Raw genomic sequence first — 21,225 nt, forward strand, 5'->3', positions numbered from 1 at the left:
ATTAAAGGAGTTCTTTTCAGGACTTCATTGTCCATCTCCATAGTTTTAACAGAAAGATATTTCAGCTTAATTAAAGCATCTTCTTAATTCTCTACCTTTCCTGAAGTTTCTTTTCTTTCCTGTTACTGGTAGTTTATAAAGTCTCTTTTCATGTTGATCACTCTCTTTTTCTCTCTCTGGATAAAAAGATTAATCCGCAAGTCTCATCTGGGTAATGAAAGAGCTAAAATCTTGCCCAGGCTTTTGTAGATGGTTCGGTGATCTCTGTCGAACAGGAGCTGGAGCCGTCTGCGATGGAAAGTTCTTCATAGCTGCTATGGAGAGTGTGGCTGTCTCCGCTTGCTGCAGGTCCTGAGCTTCTCTCCTTCTTCACTCGGCAGTTTCTAGTGAATTTAGTTACAGCAAAACCTGCAGCCGAGCCAGAGATCGGCTCGGCCCGGGCCCGAGGAAAACCTTCCCCAGGCCCCCCCATCTCCCGGCCGGGAGACGGGGCAGGCCCGGCCCCATCCCCGCCCGGCCGCATGGCCTGGGCAGGGACGGGAGGCCTGGAGCTCCGCTACCCTCCACAGCCAGGAAACAAAGAGAACCCAGAGAGCTCTGCTTTTACACTTTAAGGTAGGGTTCACAAGTTGATCTTACTTTTCAATGGCCTAAACTGCTGTCAATTCTCAGCAATGACCGATAATTGGTCAGTAGAAAAGACTCCAGGCAGCTCCCAGCAACTCCAAATCCCTTAAAGGTAAAGTAACTCCATGACACCATGTCATGGAGTTTTCTGTACAATAATTTTGCAGATTGTATGATCATCATTAAAAATTAAAAGTAAATCTGCAAAGGCGCTACTCAAAAGTGAGTGGGACAGAAATCAGTTCCTCCTCTCCCGTTTGCTGAAACCGAGTTTAATGCTCTCCCATTATCAGTATTTTAGAAGCTCACTTTTACTTGTCATGCTCCACACCATGAGCAAATCTTTGTTTAGGCCTCTCCAGTGAGTAATTACCCAAATCTCATTTCATTTGTATGAATTGTGCATGGTGTTGATGTGTCTCTTTACTCATTTTTAAAGTCAGTGTTGATAATCTTGAACACTTATTAGTATTGATAAAATAAGATGTTCCCTGGCAGAGCCCATCATTGCTGTTAATTACTTTTTCGTTTAGCAAGTGGCAGAAGTACTCTGTGTGAAGGGGACTGATATGAACATTGACACAAAGTTTATTATTTACCACTTTAATTGGTAATTATTCACTTTTGGAGGTTATTTTTCTCTTGTATCCTGGAAATGCAGTGACTACTTGAAGCGGGACTTCTTATTGATGGCTGTGGCCTGTTCTTGTCCATGAGCCATCCCCAAAATTTTGCAATCTCTATATATACCAGGGGGTTCTAATTAGTTGCATGATTTGCATGAAAAGTCATTGAAACTCAGCTCTATACAGAATTATTGCTAGCCGCCTTATTTTTTAAAGAAGCATTTGGTAGTGAATCTTGGAATCCCTATTCTATATGAGATTTGCCTTCTATTGGATACACAGATGCTCCGAGTATTTTAGGAGAAAATACAAAGCCACTGATTTATCCCTCAAAAGATCCTGATCTCTCATGCTTTTATCTTATCTAAATACTAGTGAGCAAACCAAATCAGATTAAAGGGGGAATGTTTTTCTCTTATCCCTTAGACTTGCTGAAATCTGGGCTTATCTGCTGTGTGTCAGCTATATTTGTGCTTCAAATTCCAAACATCTGTTTTTGAGCAGTGTTTTCGTTTTTTATTAACCTCCATCACACCCCAGCATCTGGGCAGGGATTCTGGGTCAGAATTCTAAAAACCTTCAACACACATGTTGAGGAATGGCAGAGTTGTATGGTCACCTCTGAGTGGGAAGGGGAAATCCAGGTACAGCAAGAATGGCTTATGCAAAATTAATTTCTATTCCCTTTTCTTTTCCTTCAGGCTTTTTCATTTCTAGTGGAAACTTCGCCTCCTGACATCTTCATGAGGAATTGCGGCTGCATTATCATAGTACCATGGACTTTCCAGCTATTTTTATGGAGAAATAGTAATTCAGGTAAACATGAAATTATGAACAGTCTCTTAAACTGCAGCATTCCCCAGGGGTAAATACTATCTGTAAAAACCAGTTTAATTTCTGAGATTATGTAATATTTATTTCTGAATGAGAAGATGCTCAAATCATAAACCAAAATAGACAATGTTTTTTACCTGAATTAGCTGGGTTCGAAATACAACCAGCACTGAAGCTGAAGTAAAGTTTGTAAGTTTATCCTCAATGGCAGTAACAGATGAGATAAATGTTCTCTTTGTTTAACTACATAACTTTGCTCAAAAACTGTAGCTTGTCTGCCACAGATTAATTATGAGCAATTATTAAATTATCAATATAATACTTATAATTATTATAATATTTGCTTTTAGGAAGGAAATTTCCTTTTATTTTTTCAAGTTAGAATAATGAACATATTTATGAGCTCTTCTTTCTTACTATTCTAAAGAATTGTATTAAAACCCTTGATGTCACTTTGTGATATGGTTTAGTGGGCATGGTGGCAATCAGTCAAAGGTTGGACTTGATGGATTTGGAGATCTCTTCCAAACTTAATGACTCTATGATATTATGCAAAGGTAGCTGCTTTATTGCTTGTGGTGTTCAGGGTGCACTTTGCATGTGTTCTGCTGTTTGCAAGGTTAATAATTTTAAGCTCAGTGTATTGCAGCTGTTAAAATAGTTTTTCTAAACGTCTTCACAGTATGATGCCAGCCTGTTAGTGTGGGTTTCCAGTCCAGGGGAAAAAAGTATCTTCCAAACTTCAGGTGGTCACTGACTTTTGTGGTCAGATCCATATCTAGGTAAATAATGTAAATTCTCAGAGTGCCCAGAGCAGCTGGGGCTGCCCCTGGATCCCTGGCAGTGCCCAAGGCCAGGTTGGACATTGGGGCTGGAGCAGCCTGGGACAGTGGGAGGTGTCCCTGCCATGGCAGGGGTGGGACTGCATAAGCTTTAATGTCCCTTCCAACCCAAATAATTCTGGGATTCTAAAATCCAAGTATAGTTGGGAAAAACAAAACAAAACCTCAATATCTTTTCAAATCTTTGTTGCTTTGGAGTTTTTCTTCATTGAATAATAGTGTGTGCTAGACCAGAAAATCTCCAACTGCTCTCCTTTGGTGACTCATGGCTATTTAACTTACTGAATGCTATTGGCCAGTTCTCTTGTTTCAAGGTATTAAATCCAAGTCTGTGTGAAGCAGTTCATAAGTAAGGCATTTGTGATCTTTTGCATCCAGTGAACAAAAAGACGAGAAGGTATTTCTACCACACACCTGTGTGATGCTGACATGCAAAATCCATTGTGTTGATGCATTATCAAAACGGCAACTAATGAATTTTATTATAATAACTTTACATAAAAAACATGCAGTTCAACTGTAGACTGAAGAGATTTGCACAGCTTTATTTGCTCAGTATGGTTTAACAAAGAATCTGAAAATGTAATCAAATGCCATTAGCAGGATTACTGTTCTTTCCTGTCCATCATTAGTAGCTGGACTTGGAAACACTTGTGGTGGGATGAGGGAGTTTTCCAGATGTCTAAGCATTGCCTGTTAACCAGTAAAGGACATCCCTAAATTGTTAGTTGCTTTAAATTATGCCCTGTGTCATTGCAAGTGCTTGAACAATGCTGTCACTAAGGGCTATCACCAGGATCGCTGCAGCTGCAGGCAGCTTTATACTGGGCTTTCCAAAATCGTCTGAGTAGTGTTTTATTTCTAAGGAATATCTTGTCAGAGAATATATCTGAAAGAAGGCAATATTTGGTGCAGTAGAATCACAGAGTGTCCTGAGTGGGAAAGGACCCACAAGGATCATTGATCCAACTCCTGTCGCTGCACAGACAGCCCAAAAACCCAGCCTGTGCATAGCTGGGAGCAGTGTCCAAAGGCTTCTGGAGCTCTGCAGCCTCGGGGCTGTGCCCATTCCCTGGGAAGCATGTTCTGCTGACTCAGATCCACCTGGCCATCCACCAGAACCCCCAGGTCCCTTCCCATGGCCACTCCCCAGCCTCCCATCCCCAGTCTGTTCATACACCCAGGTGCCCCATCCCAGGTGCAGAATCCAGCACTTTCCCTTGTCAAACATCACACCACTGGTGAGTCACAGCCCTCTCATTTGTCAAGGTCTTTCTGTTTGACATGATTTTGTGAAGAGAGCAATTGTGACACTGAATTTTAACAAACCCTTTGCCCCTAAGCATCTCCTCTGCAGCGAGAGCTCTGGGAATCCCTTGCTGTATTAGCAGATATTGTGTTTCCATTGCTCATACAGCACCAGCCCAAACAAGCTGTCTCTGATTCCTATAGGGAACCCAAACTTTCTTATTGCTTCATTTGGGGGATGGATGTGCCAGCACTGCCTCTGCTGCTGTCAGTGATTTGGAGAGGATTTATTGTGGTCACTGGTGCCAGGGGGCTTGAAAACCATTCCTTGTGAAGCAGCAGAGAATAAATATGGTGTACAAAATCCCTGTGAGTGCTTATGCAGCAGGTACAAACACCTGGTGCCACATCTCCCAGCTGTGGTCAAGCTGGACTGAAGTGCTACTCATAACATACATCAGTGAGTTTATCAGGGCAGGGTCACCGTGAAGGAAAAGTGAATAAAACACCTGCTTTATTACTTTATATATTGCATAATTTTGTCTACTTGCTTTTCATTCTTTTTCTCCCATTCTATCACAAATGGGTGAGATTTGAGCAGTATTATTGCAACCAGCATTCAGGAAGGTTTTTAGTGCATAAACAGCAGAATAAAGTTAAAGATAAAAATATCTCTATTACAAAAAAAAGATAAAAATATCTCTATTATAAAAAAAGATAAAACAGGATAAAGTTATCCTGTACAGGATCTAGCAGTTGTAACATGCACCACCACTTGAAGTTTATATGTGCAAGTCTTTGCTTGAATTAAGTCACACAAAATATCCAACATTATAATCCTGGATTCTTTGGCTCAGAATCATCTCAGTGATAATGAGTGTCCGTAAAGTGACTTTCACTGTGTGTTAGCCACAGAGCATGGCTCTTCCATTCTCACAGAATCCACCTGAAGACCCGATGTGTACTTTGCATTTAAAATTCAGACAATGCATTTATTTGGAGTGGGGAGAGAGTAGACTTGTGAGGGTTTTTTTTTTTCTTTTCATGCCTGTTTACACAAATATCAGAAGAGAAGTCAGATATTTGAGTTGTTTCATATGGTTGGATGTTTTTAGAATGTTTTTGCTTGTTTAGGTCCTCAGTGTCATTTAAAAGTAGTCAAATAGTTTCTGCAGTGTTTAACCAGGGGTGCTTCTGGCAAATCCATCACATGCAATGCTTCAACCTTCAGGTACAGGAAAAATTGGTGTTTAAAGGGTCATTTCTTACTTCTCCCTGCTGCTATCAAAGCAATCCCTTCCTTTAAAGCTGAGACACATCAAATGTTGAATCCACACCATTATTTCATCCCCCAGTGGAATGTGCCAGCCCTGCTTCAGTGAAGGGAGCCCCATATTGCACTTCCAGCGCAGAAATTACATGGAGGGTGATGTGTCTGCTCCCTTTAGGGAGCGCAGAGAGCAGCTCTCAAAGAGCCACAGCACATTTTCCATGCTGGAGCAGGTGCCACAGTCAAGTCATTACATAACTGTGGCTGCAGAGGAAGTGCTTCCTGACATTTCTATGCCATATGAGACCTGAAGTCCACAGAACAAGTTGCACAGTGCGTTAATTCTTGTTATATCAGGTTAGAAGAGGATCAACCTGAAAGCTCTTTTTGCTGTCATCATACATAGGAATAACTGCAAAAATAACTTGTTCCTGGAACTGGGGAAACATCCTGGGGGAACTGAAGCCTACAGTGCCTGTCCAAACCAGCAAGGGCAGAGCATCTCAGCGTGGCAGTGTCCAGTGAGCATGTGCAGCTTGGAAGAGTTGGAGAAGTGGCATTTTTAATTAGAGAGGCCCAAGCCAGACTTACAATGACAGCATGGGCATAGCTGAAGAATCCCTGGTTCCCTGGAGAGCATTGCTGCAGCCCTCTTACAGCACTGGCATCAGAGCAGATTCTCATCTGTATGCCCAGGACGTGGTGCACAAACTGGAACTCGAACACCGCACCGTTTCACAACTGCACGCATTTTTTTTCCTTTATTTCAGGGGAGTTAATGCCACTGAGGGTGTAGGGGAAGGATTTGGCTACAAACCATTACTATTGACACCATCCCTGGCAAGTGCCCCTCATTCCCTCCCTTTTCCTGTGTCCTGTCCAAGCAAGCACACTGATGATTATTTTTTTCAGCAAAGTTATCTGGTTTGCAAATTGAAGTCAAAGCTCTGAAAGGTTTGGGGATAGCAAAAACTGGCTTCAGACTCTTCAGCAGAAAGACAATACAAATATTCCAAGGCAGCCTTTGTGATGGCTCATCTGTGGTATATTTGCATTACATTAAAAATGTCCCTTCAAAATAATGGCATTATTTATGAAAAGAGAGAAGGATCTGGCCCCTAGTGCCATAAAACATTGATCCATTCTATTAAAAAAATAAAGTCATAAAGACAACTGGACATTTTAAAGGAAGATATGAAAGGAGGAGTTTTTACATTTTAATATGAAATACAAATATAAAAGTTATAAAAAATAACTTTTATTTGGCACAATACTGTCCACAGTAAATTTCATTATTGTTTTCCAGAATCCAATATGTCACCTCTAATCAGGCACCTTTATTTTATAATTTTTAAATCCTCAATAACTCTTCAAATTGCTCTCACCAGATGAAGGATGTCATGCCCTTTTAGACACTTTGCTTCTGTGGAGAAGAACAACTTCTTGAGCAAGTTTCCCAAAATTGATAGCAGTAATTTTAAAGAATGACAGTATAGGTGGAATATTCCTGTCTTTTTCAATTTCTTTCTAGCCATGTGTTATGTAATGTCTTTTTATTATATTCGAATCTTTCATTTTTGAGACTAACTGCACATGAAACCCTGGGCTTCTCAAGCTCTTTCTGCCATATGGAGTCAAAGTGAAACAATTTTTCCAGCATTATTTCTCCTTTGTTATCTTGTCTTTCCATCAGCTTCTCCATTTGCTCAATTACAGGCCTACCACAATTTTTACTACTACTATTATGTGTGGATTATTAAATCATTTGCTATTCTCCAAAAAATATTTTTGCATAATTTGACTAATTTTGAAAGGTTGAAAGCCTACCCCAGTGTTATCACACTGGTAAGCAACAAAGTAATTGCATAAAATAATCCAGAATAGGATGCAGAGTAATTCAGCTTTAGGGATGCAATCTATTTGTGGCTATAGAAGACGTTATTTGTTTATATGCTTGGTTATTCTTCTCCCTGCATTTACCTTGAGAGTTTCAATATGGAAATAAAAGAGCTCAGGGCGTAATATGAGACAGTGCTGTAAAATTCCCACTGTTTTGTCCATTGGATGGTTTAACTGACATGTTTTAATAAACTGTAGTGGCCAAGTGAGGAGGGTTTGAGCTGTGCCCTCAGTGCAGTCTGTCACCAAATCCAGGGGTGGTGACAAATGGGGGAGTGCTCCAAATGTGTCCTCAAGCAGAGGGACCTGGATGTGTGCAGATTCAGCAGATACTCCCCACCACAGCAGCTTCCAGGTGTCCAAAGGAACCTCTGGAGGCTGGAATTTCCTCAGCTTCACCTTTTCCCTGCCATCTGTTGCAGTGCAGAGTTCCTGGACATGCGTGTGTTGCTGCAATCCATCAGGTGCTGCAGCTCTGCCAAAGGCTGGTGCAAACACCAGGCGATGTCGTTAGCACAGGAGGATTAATTGTTTTGGCAGGGACACCTATAGCACTCTGGAGTGCTTTGTTCTCCCAATGAAGATGTGGAGTGGGTGGAATTATCTGTTTGTAAGCAGAAAACCAAGGAGGCCCAAATTTCTTAAAGAGCTAGAAAGATATGAGAGATTTGAGTCAAGTGGATGCACAGAATGAGTCGTTCCAGTTGTGCTCAGCAGGTAAAAGACAGGAAGTTTGCAGAGTGTTGGAACCACTGTAAAATTTGGGATAAGGTGGTTCTGGATTTGCACAATTCATTGTAATATTCATTGCAAACAGCAGGTATCATTCTTCCATGAATTAGCTGATTTTCTCCCTTTTCTCCTTTATTTTCAGTTCAGTTCATCTCTCAGGCACAGGGTGAGACTGTCAGAGTGACTGTCAAGTCCACGGGTTGGACTTGATCCCTTCCAACTTGGAATATTCTGTGATTCTCTGATTCTGACCCTTCCAACCCAAGCTGTTCCATAACTCTATGTTTTTTGACTGACCCTATGACTATTATTGCAGTGTATTTCCCACAGGCTCCCCTGACATTTATATGCTTTCCACACCATTTTCACCCATGGAAAAGTTCATACACATCCAAGAATAAAATTTGACCCTGTTTTACACAATCTTTACATATTAAATAAGTGTGCTGTGTATAAATGCAGGGGGAAAAATGGCAAAGTGTCTGATTCTAAAACTGAAGTATAAGAATTTTTTTAGCATTTGTCTAACTTAAAAATGATACAATTTCTACATGTAAGGGACCAGTTACTTCAGAATCAGTGATCATCTGAGAAGCTGGGGCACATTGCTTTACAGAGATATGTTTTGTTCCCCATGTATAAAAGACATAATAGCTGGTCTTCTCCCTTACTGGATTACTTAAGTAAAATGTACTTAAGATGCTAAGCCACTAAACACTAGTTGATGAGCTCATTGTTTTATTTGTGATGATATAACAAGTGTAAACACCCTCTACAGCTGAAGATATATTACTCTGAATTATATTTAACAGCTTGGTATAAAACAATACATTATATCTTCCCATCTCTTATGGACAATATTTATATTCCATTAAAATCTGTGTTTTAATTTTCATGGTGTTACAAGGTATTGGCTTCAGAGCTGCAGTGCTCCTGCTCTTGGCTGCTCCTCAGCAGACAGGGATATGCCCACACAGGTGAACAGGTATTTTAATTTGAGGTGCAGGAATGAAATCTGAGCATCACATTATCACTTCGTGAGGCCACAGAGGCCTGGGTGAGAAGGGATCTTAAATCCATCCAGTGCCACCCCTGCCATGGCAGTGACACCTTCCACTGTCCCAGACTGCTCCAGCCCCAGTGTCCAACCTGGCCTTGGGCACTGCCAGGGATCCAGGGGCAGCCCCAGCTGCTCTGGGCACCCTGTGCCAGGGCCTGCCCACCCTGCCAGGGAACAATGAAGGATCAGAAATAGCTGCTCAGTGTCAATATATGTGTTGGGTTAACACATAAATGCAGCTTCCCTGCTTATAAACCTGCAGGTGTTGCAAGCTTGCGTTGCATAATCCTGAATCCATACCTCAAGGGTGAAATTCTGTCCTTTATGCCATTGATTTCTGTGGGCTTGTAGTTTCTCCAAAGATGAATAATGTCGGAACAAAATGGTAGTGTTAAGCAGTAAAGTATCATCAGTAAGAGGGTTTGCTCATAAAGGTCAAATAAGAATATGTCACCCCTCTTTGATTAATAGCTCATGGTGTTAGTAGATATTGATTGCATTTAAGAGCCTCTGGGTAAGAGACAATTTAAGTTATCTTCAACATCTTCACAAGAAATAAGGTTTCTATGAAAGCAGTTCCCAACAGGGGTTGTTACTGTAGATCCAGTCTGAGGAAGGGGAGATAGCAGAAGAGATTTACTGATTCTGTACAAACCAAACTGGTACAGGTCTCAGTTACCTCCCATCTGCTCTGCCTAACCTCTGGTATCAATCCCAGCACTGGGACTGTCCAGCATTTTTCCTGTTTGCCACTCAGTGTCCAGTCAGAGTGTGGTCCTCAGCTTTTGGCATCTCAGTGTATAATATTTTCTTCAAGTATTGCAGGACAAAAATAACCAAAATACACCACTTATCAAACACTTTTTCAAAGTCTTCTGGGCAATTTGTCACTCATTTGTTTTTTATTTATGGTAAGTACAATTTACCATTCTGGAGCTGATGTACAAGAATGATCTGCACTCATCAGATTTTGTCTTATTCATTTAACTGTAACAGCTTCAAATCTAGCATTTCCTTAGTACAAAGTTTGCAGACTTTAGGAGATTTGTGTTGTGTAATTGAGTAGGGAGACCCCCAGATCTTTGCTTCCAGAAGGCAAAGCTGTGCTGAGAAAAGAGTGGTGAAGGATTTTCTCCCCATTTTAACTACCTCTCTTTGCAATTCCATGCTGGGAAGTGTGCTGCTTAAGGGGAAAGCTATTTTTGTCCAGGTTGTGGGAAAGTCAGGCACTTGCCACACTCACTCTTCTTTGCAGAAAATAATCTAAAATCTGCTGTTCTGTCAATATGGAGAGAACTGCTGTGTCTAAAGGGGTGAATACAGAATTATAAGCTAATTTTAATTTAAGATAATTTAATATTTTAATGAAGACATGCATTTTCAAGTGTTTATTTCCATGAAGAATCAAACATGGTCAGTACAACCTTTGAAAGAAAACTCTCACAGTGTTTCTGGTTTATAACCTCCTGGTATTTCACAGCTACAGTACAGGTATATTGGGTGTTACTGTTTGGACAGTGCTTTCAAGATAAACCAAGGTTCATGGGGAGGAAATTGGGGGTTTTATAAATGGAAAGAGCAAATGTGAACAGGGAAACTCCCCAGACATGACACATGTATGTGTCACTTGTCACTGCATGCCATTATGTGGCAGCACTGGTTTTAAAGTATTAAGTGCATTAAGATTTAGCTTTAATGTCAGTAATTTCATCTTCATGGTCAGAATCAGCATGTTTAATTGCCTTGAGCTCTCCCATACCAAAAAATATTCACATGAGCAGATGCAGTAAGATTTTCCCAGTGTTTTCTCAGCCTGGCTGGTTCAATTTGAGAGGTTATTTTAAAGTTTACTTCTGATGTTTGGGAGATATCTATGCATGTATAACATATTATACATTTCCTGGCATAACATATTATCTATGTTTTAAGATAGTATTTGGGAAAGGAAATCACACTTTGCATCCTGTTTCAGTAATAAATGTCATATCTCATTTAGAGTTCCTCACATGGTCAAAATTGCGGCCTGTAAACTGATTTCGTAGCAGCAAGTTTAGTGCTAAGACCACAGTGAAAACTTTTCAGTGCTTTATTCTGTCACACCAACAGCTGAACTCCTACTCAGTTTTGTCAAATACATCAACCAGGGTTTGCCCACAAGCAAAAGGCCCTCTGATAAAAGTGAGGCAGAAGCTGGATGCATTTTGGGGTTTTATAAATGGAATAGAAATGTGTCCACACCCAAGCTAAACGAAAATATGTGCATAATTCTTTTGTCCCAATGCAGCCTAGGATTATCTATATAAGTCAACAATAGGGCATTGGTCTCAAAACCAGCAACTTTTGGAAAGCAGATTAATTGCACCAAAAAATGACACAAGTTTGAAAGTGCAGCCACATCCTCATGCCTTCAGAAAAAGTACAAGCTCATGAATTATTTTGTGTGTTATGTCTTTTAAATATTTCCTGGATCCAGCTGAGAAAGACAGGGACTTGCAGCGATAATCTGATAAGACATTGAATTTCTATTAATTACTGCAACTCTTTTGTGTGTTCGTCTCATGAATTAAGCATTTTTGCTAAGATTCTGATTATTTTCCACCTTTCATTACTAATGTACTATCAAATCATTGTCAAAAAAAAAGCAAGACGGATAAACATTTAACATCAAGGAGGTGTATTTATTTATTTATTTATGAATTTTTTGAGCACAAAGGTAATGAGAGTACTGACAAACTTCATGTTTCATTGATGAGTTACTTTGAATTTCAGAATATACAAGTATTTAAAACAACAATTTACTCCCAAGTGTTTTGGCATGCCAAAGACAAATGAAACATGCATAAGTACTAGTAAGGTTTCCAGTCTGTCAGTTCTGCTTTCTCTGCTGCACCCATGACTTAAGTTTGGATTGATTTGATTTGATTTGTTTTAATTTTTGGGTATTTCCTTTGAAATGGTCAATCAGCCACAGGCATAAATATCTGTTCACAGGCTGTGCTCAGGGGGTTGCACTGAACAACCTGGGCTGGTGGGAGCTGCCCCTGCCCAGGGCAGGGCTTGGGACAAGAGGATTTTTGGAGGTCTTTAACAACCTAAGCCATTCCAGGATTCTGTAGCCCACCCCACAATAAAGCCTTGGAGTGATATTTACCTAAGGATTCCTTACTAGGCAATAGCACAGACTGATTTTTGCAGAGCCATTTCACGAGCAGGAGATGATGGTGGTGATTTTCTAATCCAAACCGGTTTGTTCACTCATAGTATCCCATAATCACACTGAAAAAAAGTATGTGCAAATGTTTACAGAAATGGATTCTTTGATTAATATAGACCAGATGAATTCCATTGGGAATTTCTTTTTGTGCATGTAAATAGTTCAGAAGTTTCTCAGGAAAGATCACTCCGCTTAGCAATACCCTGAGTGATCCAAAAGAGTAGCAGAGATTATCCTGAAGGATAATTAGACATAATTGGACATTTCATACAAGAAAATTAATATTCCAAAGCATAGAAGAGGGCAGTAGTTAGCAAAGCAACTGGAATTTGTTGGAGTTATGGGAGAACTGTTATCTTCTGTGAATCTTTTATATGCAACAAGCCAGAAGTTTTGTTGTTATAGATAGTAATCTTCTGAATTGTATGTTTATTAATGTAAAATGTGAATTCTCCTCTGACAGTAGGTGGTGGCTGATTGCCTCTGTTTCCTGGTGAGATTGTCAAAATATGACTGGAACATGTATGTATAGAATTTGGGAATATTGAATATCAGGATTTGGGTAGCTCTGGTCCAACACAGTAGGGCAATTTGATATTTCAGCTCCTCATTTGCACTGTGGGTAACAAGAGAAAATAATGGGAAACATTCTGGGGGCTTCACAGCAAGGAAAAATACTGAGTTCAAAAGGATTTTTGATTTTTTTTTTATTAATTTAATTATGCCCCCTCTCTCTCCACCCCCAAATGAAGATACTGCACAAAAATTTATTTATTTTCTGCATGTGCAGTGTCAGGGCCATATCCAGACCCAGTTTCTCCAGGGGAAGCAAAGGATTATTGCGCAGGATAAGCAATTTTTCCTACTGAAGATTATTTACATTGCAAATAGTCACAGATGATGTTTAGAAATAGGAAGTGTGGTGTGTGGTATTTTTGATTCTAATCTGAAAGTGAGAAGGTTCATGGGGGGGGACAGTTCTGATTTGTTCTCCACAGATGAGGGTTCCTGTTCCTGGGAGGTGCCACGGGGCTGTGAGGAGATGCTTCTGTGGGAGTTGTTTCAGCTGCCTCTTGTCAATAGCTGGGGTGTATTTCAGAGGAAAACCCTGTGATAAAAAAATTAGCCAATGATAAATATTTTTTGTCTCAAAGAACAAAAAAATGTTCAACTCCTTAATAACAACCATGAACTTCTAAACCTGCAAAGCTGACACAAGTTTAGTGATGGAAGATTGAGCTTCAGCCTGAGTAGTTTGGTTTTCTCATTATTTACTTTAGCAGGGCATTTACTCTGAATTCTGCCAAAAAAGAGCAGTTTAGGGGAAGAGATGTCTCATCTGCAGACAGGTGCTGACACATCAACTGCAAATGTGTACAGAAATACACCTAACAGTGCATTTGTGATGGGAATTTTTTACATTTAGTTTGTCTTCATATTATAATACTCTGGTAAATATAAATTCTCACATTAGGATTGTGGAAGAACCATTACCACCCATTTCCAAACTTTCTTCCAGAGGATTTTATTTTTTTGCCTTTATTCTATCCTTTCAATAGCACAGAATTTTCCCAGTTTCTAAATTCTAAATTTGTCTCCTTCTGATGTCACCTCCTGAAAAAAAAATCCTGTTTCTGTGAGACACAAGGTTACCAGTAGCCTTGATGTGTGTATTCCAAGCCCTCTTGTCTGAAGACAGTCTGCCAGCAGAGTTTAAGGATGACAGTGTTTTATTACAAAGCCTTTAAAGTTCCTGAGGTACCACAAATGGCCATTATTGAGAATTTGTCTTGATTATTATTTTTCCTGCCAGACTTTTAAGCCATAAAATATCAGCTTTCTTTCGACTTCGCTGCTTAGTTCCTTTTATGGTAAAGCTTAATACAGTGACCATATGGAGCAGCTGAAAGGCTGCCAAGTGTTTAAATGACAAGGTTATAAATACAAAGACAGCACAGGGTTTTTTCCCTCCTTAATCTATAGTCCTGTTGGTTTGAGCCAAAGCAGACAATAAATCAGAATGTATAACTTGTTTTGCCACTCAATTCATAGGCTTTTTATATGTAGAAGGTATCTTAGTGCAGTAGAGGAAAATACTTGCAGTTTAGGGAGGGAATATTCCATGGAGGACACCTGTGAGAGCCAAAGGAAAAGTTAGACTGAGTTTTGTTTTACAGCAAATTCCTACCAAAACTCAGTGGCAGAGGGACATCCTTTCTTCCTCAGCTTTGGTGCTGAACCTCAGGCCGTCCTCAGCCCTGACCCGTTCCTCTGGGTGGAGAGGAGCTCCCTTCTCTTTGCCTTTCCTGCTGCAAGTGGGAAAGACACTCTGTAGCAATGTATCTGAACAGCTTTGGCCATGACGTCCTCCAGCCAAACCATATTTAGAGTTTATTATCAGACCCTCTGGAATTTCTCAAGGTTGCTGAGACATAAGCTATTCTAAAAACAAGAAAGAAAAGGCTGAAAAACAGGACCACAAGAGCCAGATAACAGAGGGCAGTTGAACACCTGGACTGTGACCAATCCTGTGCCCCAATGTGTGTGTGCAGAGTGCGTGAACAGGACAGGGGCACCAATGAAAAGACATGTGATCATGTGAACAGTAGTTCTAGAATGTATAAGTAAGTGTGTAATGCAAACAATAAATGGCTTCTGTGAAATCATATTGATTTGTTGTTCAGAGGTCCTGAGCTCCTGCATGCTCCATGTGCCTGGAAATAGTGATTTCATGGCTTGTATCTCCTGAGCAGCAATCCCTGCTTGCTCTGGTCTGTGTTCTCCTGCAGCTCTTGTTGTTGTCCCAGAGCACGTGAGAAGACAGGGCTCATTCCTGTCACTGCCTGGAAACTCAAGCACTTTGGGTTGGTAGGAATTAAATTGTTTGTGTGGGTGTCCGAGAGAGGAAAGCAGAGCAGGTACCTTGCATGTGGAGGGAAAGGGGTGCTGCTGGTTTTCTTCTGCAGTAATTACAGCAGGAGAGATTTAAACCTTAGAAAGCAAAAGATTCACATGCTCAGGTCTGTGTGTGTCATTTGTACCTTTGCTCTCTTAATGCGCTCTGATATTTCTTATCCTCCAGATTTTATGGTTCTGTTTAATAGGAAACTTGTGGATGTAAAGGTCTGGTATTGTACCAGTAGGATGAATTAGAAGTATATAAAATTTTTTCTGGTTTTTTTTCCAGAAGGAATTGGTTTTTCTCAGCCACCCACTGCTGGAGGAGAGCTGCCCTACCCCAGAAACACAGCTAAGGCAGAACCAGCACTCCTAAAAGTAATAATTTGGATTATTTGCAAACAGATGGCCAGAAACACAAACACTTTCGGTTACAATTATCACTTATCCCTTTGGCTGCCAATACTCCACTGCACGCGTCTTTGCTGCTCTATGCTAATAACATGAACTGAAAGGACTTGGAATGTCAGCTCTTACCTGCTGTACTCCATGAGTGAGCTGCCAGCTGGGCTGTTTGAGGGAAGCTTTGGGCTTCAAGCATTAGGTCTGGGCTCTGGAGACTTGTGTTCCTACCAGGGCTCTGCCTTAGATTTCCTGTGTGACCTTGAACATATAATACTCCCACAACCTCAGCTGCCCATCTGTTAACACAGGCATGGTAATTATGATGGGAATGAATTTAACTTTGTAACAATTCTTAAGGTTGAAGACCCTTCATCAGAAATGTGGTTCGAACTGTGGCCCTGGAGATAGATTCCATCTGAGAAAGGAATCTCTCATGGTGGTAGAGGACAAGGTGCTTTCCGTGGTGTGTTTGCTGAACTGCTAAAGAGTGACTGGAATGCAGGAACCTTAAAGCTGGGCTCAAACCATTCTGGTTCTTTTTTATTATTTTTCAGAAGTCCCACACTGGCCATTCCTGTTCCATCTCTTGACATGGCCATTGTACATCTGCTTCCCCTGCAGACCCAGCATCACTTTTCTCCAGTAAATTTATCTCGGCTATTACATCATCACTTTTTCCTCTGGCCTGTCTTTGCTTCTGGGTGACTCTGAAAATTGCTTATTTATATAGCTGCAACTCTTTACATCGCAAAATAAGCTTTTTTAAAAGCTGTTTAGTGCATCTGAGTACTTTGGGGGATGTCCAGCCTTTGTTAAATGAGCTGTTGCTTCATGGGATCAGGAGGACCACGGGGACAGAGCTAAGGAGCCAGGGCTCAGAGCTGACAGGTGAATGCTCCATACACACACAGCAAACACACCTGTAAATGTTAATTACCCTGCACACCCAGCTGTTAACCTGCCTGAACTGGACAGTCACTGGACAGATGTTCTCTTTAGTAAGAGCCAGGCTCTTCTGTCCTTCCCCTCCTCACAGGGGGAACCTGCCTTGTACAGATTACTTCTGTGCTGCCCAAGTGTTCACCCTCATCACCTCCTGCATGCACTGGCCAGTACATCTTACTCACCAGGCTGTGTGTAACTGCCACACAGTCAAACCATCCTAATTTCAAATATTTTCTTTTCTGTTTTCTATGAACAGCTTTCACTATAAACATTATTTTTGTTTTCTAAGGAGAGCTTTGACAGTGTTGCAGCATTTTTGTCTGTGTTTATCACTGAAGTATCACCATGGAAATCACAGGTCTGGCAGCCCAGAGCAGAAGGAAGGTGGTCAGCAGGCTCTTTGCTCAAAATTTCTTTAAAAATGGGTTGTCTTGGAGAAGAATGAGGAAGGCAGGTAGAAAGTGCAGAGGTTCTAGAAATGTTCTAAGTCCACAGGTGAAATCACAGCTTAGATTATATGAATTCGTTAAATTTAATTTGTGTCTAGCCATTCTACCATACCATGGTAGGTGTAAATAATCTCATTTGGATTGTGGAAGACCTATTGCTATCCATTTCCAGACTCTTCAGAGCTGTACAGATGTTCAAGGAGATGATGTGACACCCTCTAACAAAATGTATTGTATGGAGGATGGAGACTCTCATTGTTCTCTAAAAATGCTTTTGTGTGGTTGGTGCTGTGCTGCCATTTTATCTCCCTTTTCTGTGTGTAAGGCAATAAAAACTTGTCCTTAGCTAAGTGTTCTCCTGACGGATTTTAAATAGACTGGAGTTCAACTGGGTTTTGGTTCACAAGTCAGTTAGCACTTCAGGGGGAAGCTGTCTGCATGTGTTTGCATCTCCTGAGTTTTGCTCAGAGTTTCAGATTCAAACAAAACTGAGAGCCCAAAGGAGAACCCAGCTTGATCTGCCAGCACAGTCTGACTTGGAATTGGAACTATGCAAAATCTCTATATTTAGTTTGGTTTCAAATAGCTACACTAAGTCCTTATGCAGATCCCAGGAGGTGTATTAAAGTTCGCTCAGTACTTACCCCAAGTTCCCCTGAAATATTTGGCAATTTCAAAGTTTTCTATAATGCCTGCCAAAATTTTAGGTCTATAAGAAAACCTGATGCAAGCAATTTTTTTGCTCCCCCATCCCATCCAAATCATTCCACTCAAGTAACCCCTAAAGGGCTGAGAAAGGGTGTGAGTTGTGTCTTGTAGAGACAGATGTGGAATGAAACCATGAGAGACTGCAGCCACAGTTTGTCCTTCCACTACACCACTTCTCATTGATTCCAACAATATTTTCTTAAATAATAACTGGCTCTGACCTGGGCACCTTGTCCTTTGGAAGCTTTTGTCTGGGTGTTTTTACAGAAAAATAGAACAGACTGTGATGTAAATAACCATGGAATGTTTTCCTTGAGCTGGGCTTACCACATGCAGAGCTCCAGTGAGGCACATACATTACTAAAAATAATAGCCTCAAACAATTTCAGTGTGGTTTGTTCATTATTAAGTCTATTACCTCTGCAATGAGGAGGCCGCAATGCTCAGGCCTTTCTGGTTCTGTGCAGAGCAGTTTATTAATGGGGCCTTTGTTTCAGAGGGATGGCACAGGGAGCCCAGGACTTGGAGCTTCTCAGCAGCGATGAAGCAGCTACTTGGTGCTGTTTAATATCTTAAATGACTCCATGTCCATAAATCAGCCAGCCATAAATTATGTTTAATGCTGAAAAATAACCACCAAGCAAACAGATCTTTAACCTGTAAACGTTAATTCTGTTTGTTAATACTTAGTGGCTCCAGCAGTGCTCAGAGGCTGCACAGGCTATTATTCATTTTGACTCCACTCCAACCCTTTTGCAGAAAAGCCTCTCCTAGAGCTCCCTAAAAATGAGGTGCCTCAGGGCACTCACCATCAAACAAACTGTGGGGATGTCACAGGCCCAAATTCAACTCCTATCTGCCCTGCCCAGGACTATCTGCCCAGCTCCCCTGGTGAATGGGGAGGGTCACATCCCACAAGATCCACAAGCTGGGAGCTGAATTCCAGCCATCCCTTGGCCCAGCTGCTCACTGCAGGGGGCTTTGCAGGTGTTTGGCCCTGGGACAGAGCAGCCACATTGGCAGAGCCACTGGAGCCAGCTCAGATGACTCTTGGCACTGTCACCTGCCTGTGATGCTGAGCGTGGCCAGGGTTCTGTGCCAGCATGGGGGTGAGGGCCACACACCCTCCTGAGTGCCTGAAGGGGAAAGCAGAAGACAACCCAGGCTGAAAGGAGAAGATTTATTCCCTTCTTTCCTTGTTTCATTTATCTCAGCTCTGTGTCCCTCCCCTTCCCTTGTGCACTCTATCCCTACAGCTACCAACCCCATTTTTTTCTTAGTTTTTGGCTTTGCGTGTGGGGTGCCTTCATTTTCCTTTGTATCATCCACATGATTGTATTCCCACTGATGGATGTTGGAGAAGACTCTTGGCAGCAGGATGGAGACCAGGCAGGGAGGAGCAGAATGTCCCATCATGCCTTTACCACCAGCTACACCTAAAGTGTGACTGGATCCCACTCTGCTTTGGTGGTGCACAAATCATTGTGTGAATCAAATCTTGAACATCTGATGCTCCTTTAAACACTTCATTTTGATTTAAATCAACAAGTGGATGATTCAAAAAATTCAAGCACACATCATTAGGTGTCTTTTTACCTTTTTACCTGCTGCTGAAATATTTGTAGCATAGGATTATGGAATTACTTGATATTAAACATCATCTGCCTCCAACCCTTCTGCCATGGGCACGGATGCCAATTATATTGTCTGGAATATTTTCTGCTTCCAATTCTGTTGAAATCATTCTGTCCTTGAGTGAAACTAATTTTCACTGTGAATTCTGGCTTTCTTTGTTCCTTCTAGGCAATAGAAAAATCAAAGAATTTATAAGGTAAAATAATTTTGAACATCAAAAAGCCAGTTGGACCTTAAATCTATTTTACATTTGATTCTATTTTATTGTTTTTCCTCTGCATTTCAATAAATACAAATGTTTGGAAATGAAGTTGGTTAAAAGATGGCAAAAATCTGTAGCAAACTTTGCAATTAAATCTTTTACCTTCATTTGAGCAATTAAAAACAGTCGCTAATGCTGCACATGTGAGTGTGTTTATTCCTATGTTGGTAAAGTACCATTTCTGGGGAAAACATGGCTTTTTTCCTATTTCTTCCCTGATAATTTGCAACAGGTCCAAACTGTGAAGCTAAGGTTTGTCCCGTGTTGAGATGTAAACTATATTATCTATATAATACTTTATTGGGTCAACTTTTTTTTGTGGCAAAAATTTACTATCTATGAACTGAAGGAGGCATTTTCATTCTGCAAGGTGAAGTATTTAGATCAGAAAGATTTATCAGTACAGTTCCATTTAATTCCATAAGATAAAATGATGTGGAAATATATATTGGCCTTGATCTAAGCTGCTGTCCGGCAACAGGAAAACCATGTATCTCTTTTTAAAAAAATATAGCAGTTAAAAAAACATCAGAGAAGAGTGAATAACAGAGAAACTGGGCGGACAATAAAATGTAAGTGGAAACCAAATGTTAACATTCTACTTATCAAACTCTTACAAGCAGAAGAGAACATGTAGAATGGTAATTAACACCCACTCATCACATTCTTCTGGAAGATTAAAGAACAGGTCTTAGTCCCAGTACTTACCTTTGCAAATATAATCTCATCGATTCATCTAATTCTGAAGAGAATGAGGTTTTATTTCACCTTCCTCTGCCAGGTTTTTTTCTCCTTGGACTGTTTTTGCCTTTCATCACACAAGGATCCCTATCCCACCTAGAGGTGAAAATTCCATGGCCTTTAAGTGCACCCAGTTAAGTCTCCACAAAAATAGATGGGATATCACAGATGCAGGAATTGTGAGAGCAGGGTTTATGACGTCTGATAAGAGGAATTTTAGCTCCTGCAGGAATGTGTTATAAAAATCCAGCCATGGAAGGAGCAGACTTTTCCATTTCTGGCCCAAATGCCACATCTCTCATTGCTAATATGGATAATAACAGTTTCCATCCAGAGACCACAACTCCATCTCCTCCTCCTTGTGTAAATGTCACACAACTTTTCTCATTCAAATCACTAAAAATATGTATTTAGTTAGCTTTTCAAAATGCATGTATTACCTAATGACATGATTGCTTGGCTGCCTAATTTACAAGAAGTCACTTGCATAACCAGCATATAAATATAGATGAAGGTTTTATCCATGTGTATATAAAAAGAGAATGTGTGTGGTTTTAACTTCAAGGATACAAAAATTTACCATATTATTACCTTGTTATCAGCCTTTATTAGAATTTTTTAAAATTTTTGTTTTCCAAACAAATTCCTTTAAGAAACTTTTGATTTGGTGATTTCTGCTGTGGTCTGAGACTTTATAAAATATAACTGCTTTCATTAACTGGGGAATCACATTCCTTTAACATTCAGTTCCCTTGCATCTGGCAGCATTCATCCCTGCAAATATCCTCTCAGCCATGAACACTTTCTTGGTGTTGGACTGCAAATATTTT

The 21,225-nt window shown here is 40.6% G+C and overlaps 2 long non-coding RNA genes across 2 annotated transcripts; one reads left to right on the forward strand and one right to left on the reverse strand.

Moving 5' to 3' along the window:
* The first annotated feature begins 245 nt into the window (after positions 1-245).
* Positions 246-19,794, forward strand: LOC111934835 (uncharacterized). The gene is made up of 3 exons (XR_002867428.2): positions 246-615; positions 1,955-2,069; positions 15,540-19,794. It is a non-coding gene; the product is annotated as an uncharacterized LOC111934835 (long non-coding RNA).
* Positions 13,043-14,658, reverse strand: LOC111934834 (uncharacterized). The gene is made up of 2 exons (XR_002867426.2): positions 14,541-14,658; positions 13,043-13,460 (listed from the first exon to the last, which is right to left on the reverse strand). It is a non-coding gene; the product is annotated as an uncharacterized LOC111934834 (long non-coding RNA).
* Positions 19,795-21,225: the final 1,431 nt, after the last annotated feature.

Source organism: Cyanistes caeruleus, chromosome 12, assembly GCF_971803275.1.
Source record: "Cyanistes caeruleus chromosome 12, bCyaCae1.hap1.1, whole genome shotgun sequence".
NCBI lineage: Eukaryota > Metazoa > Chordata > Aves > Passeriformes > Paridae > Cyanistes > Cyanistes caeruleus.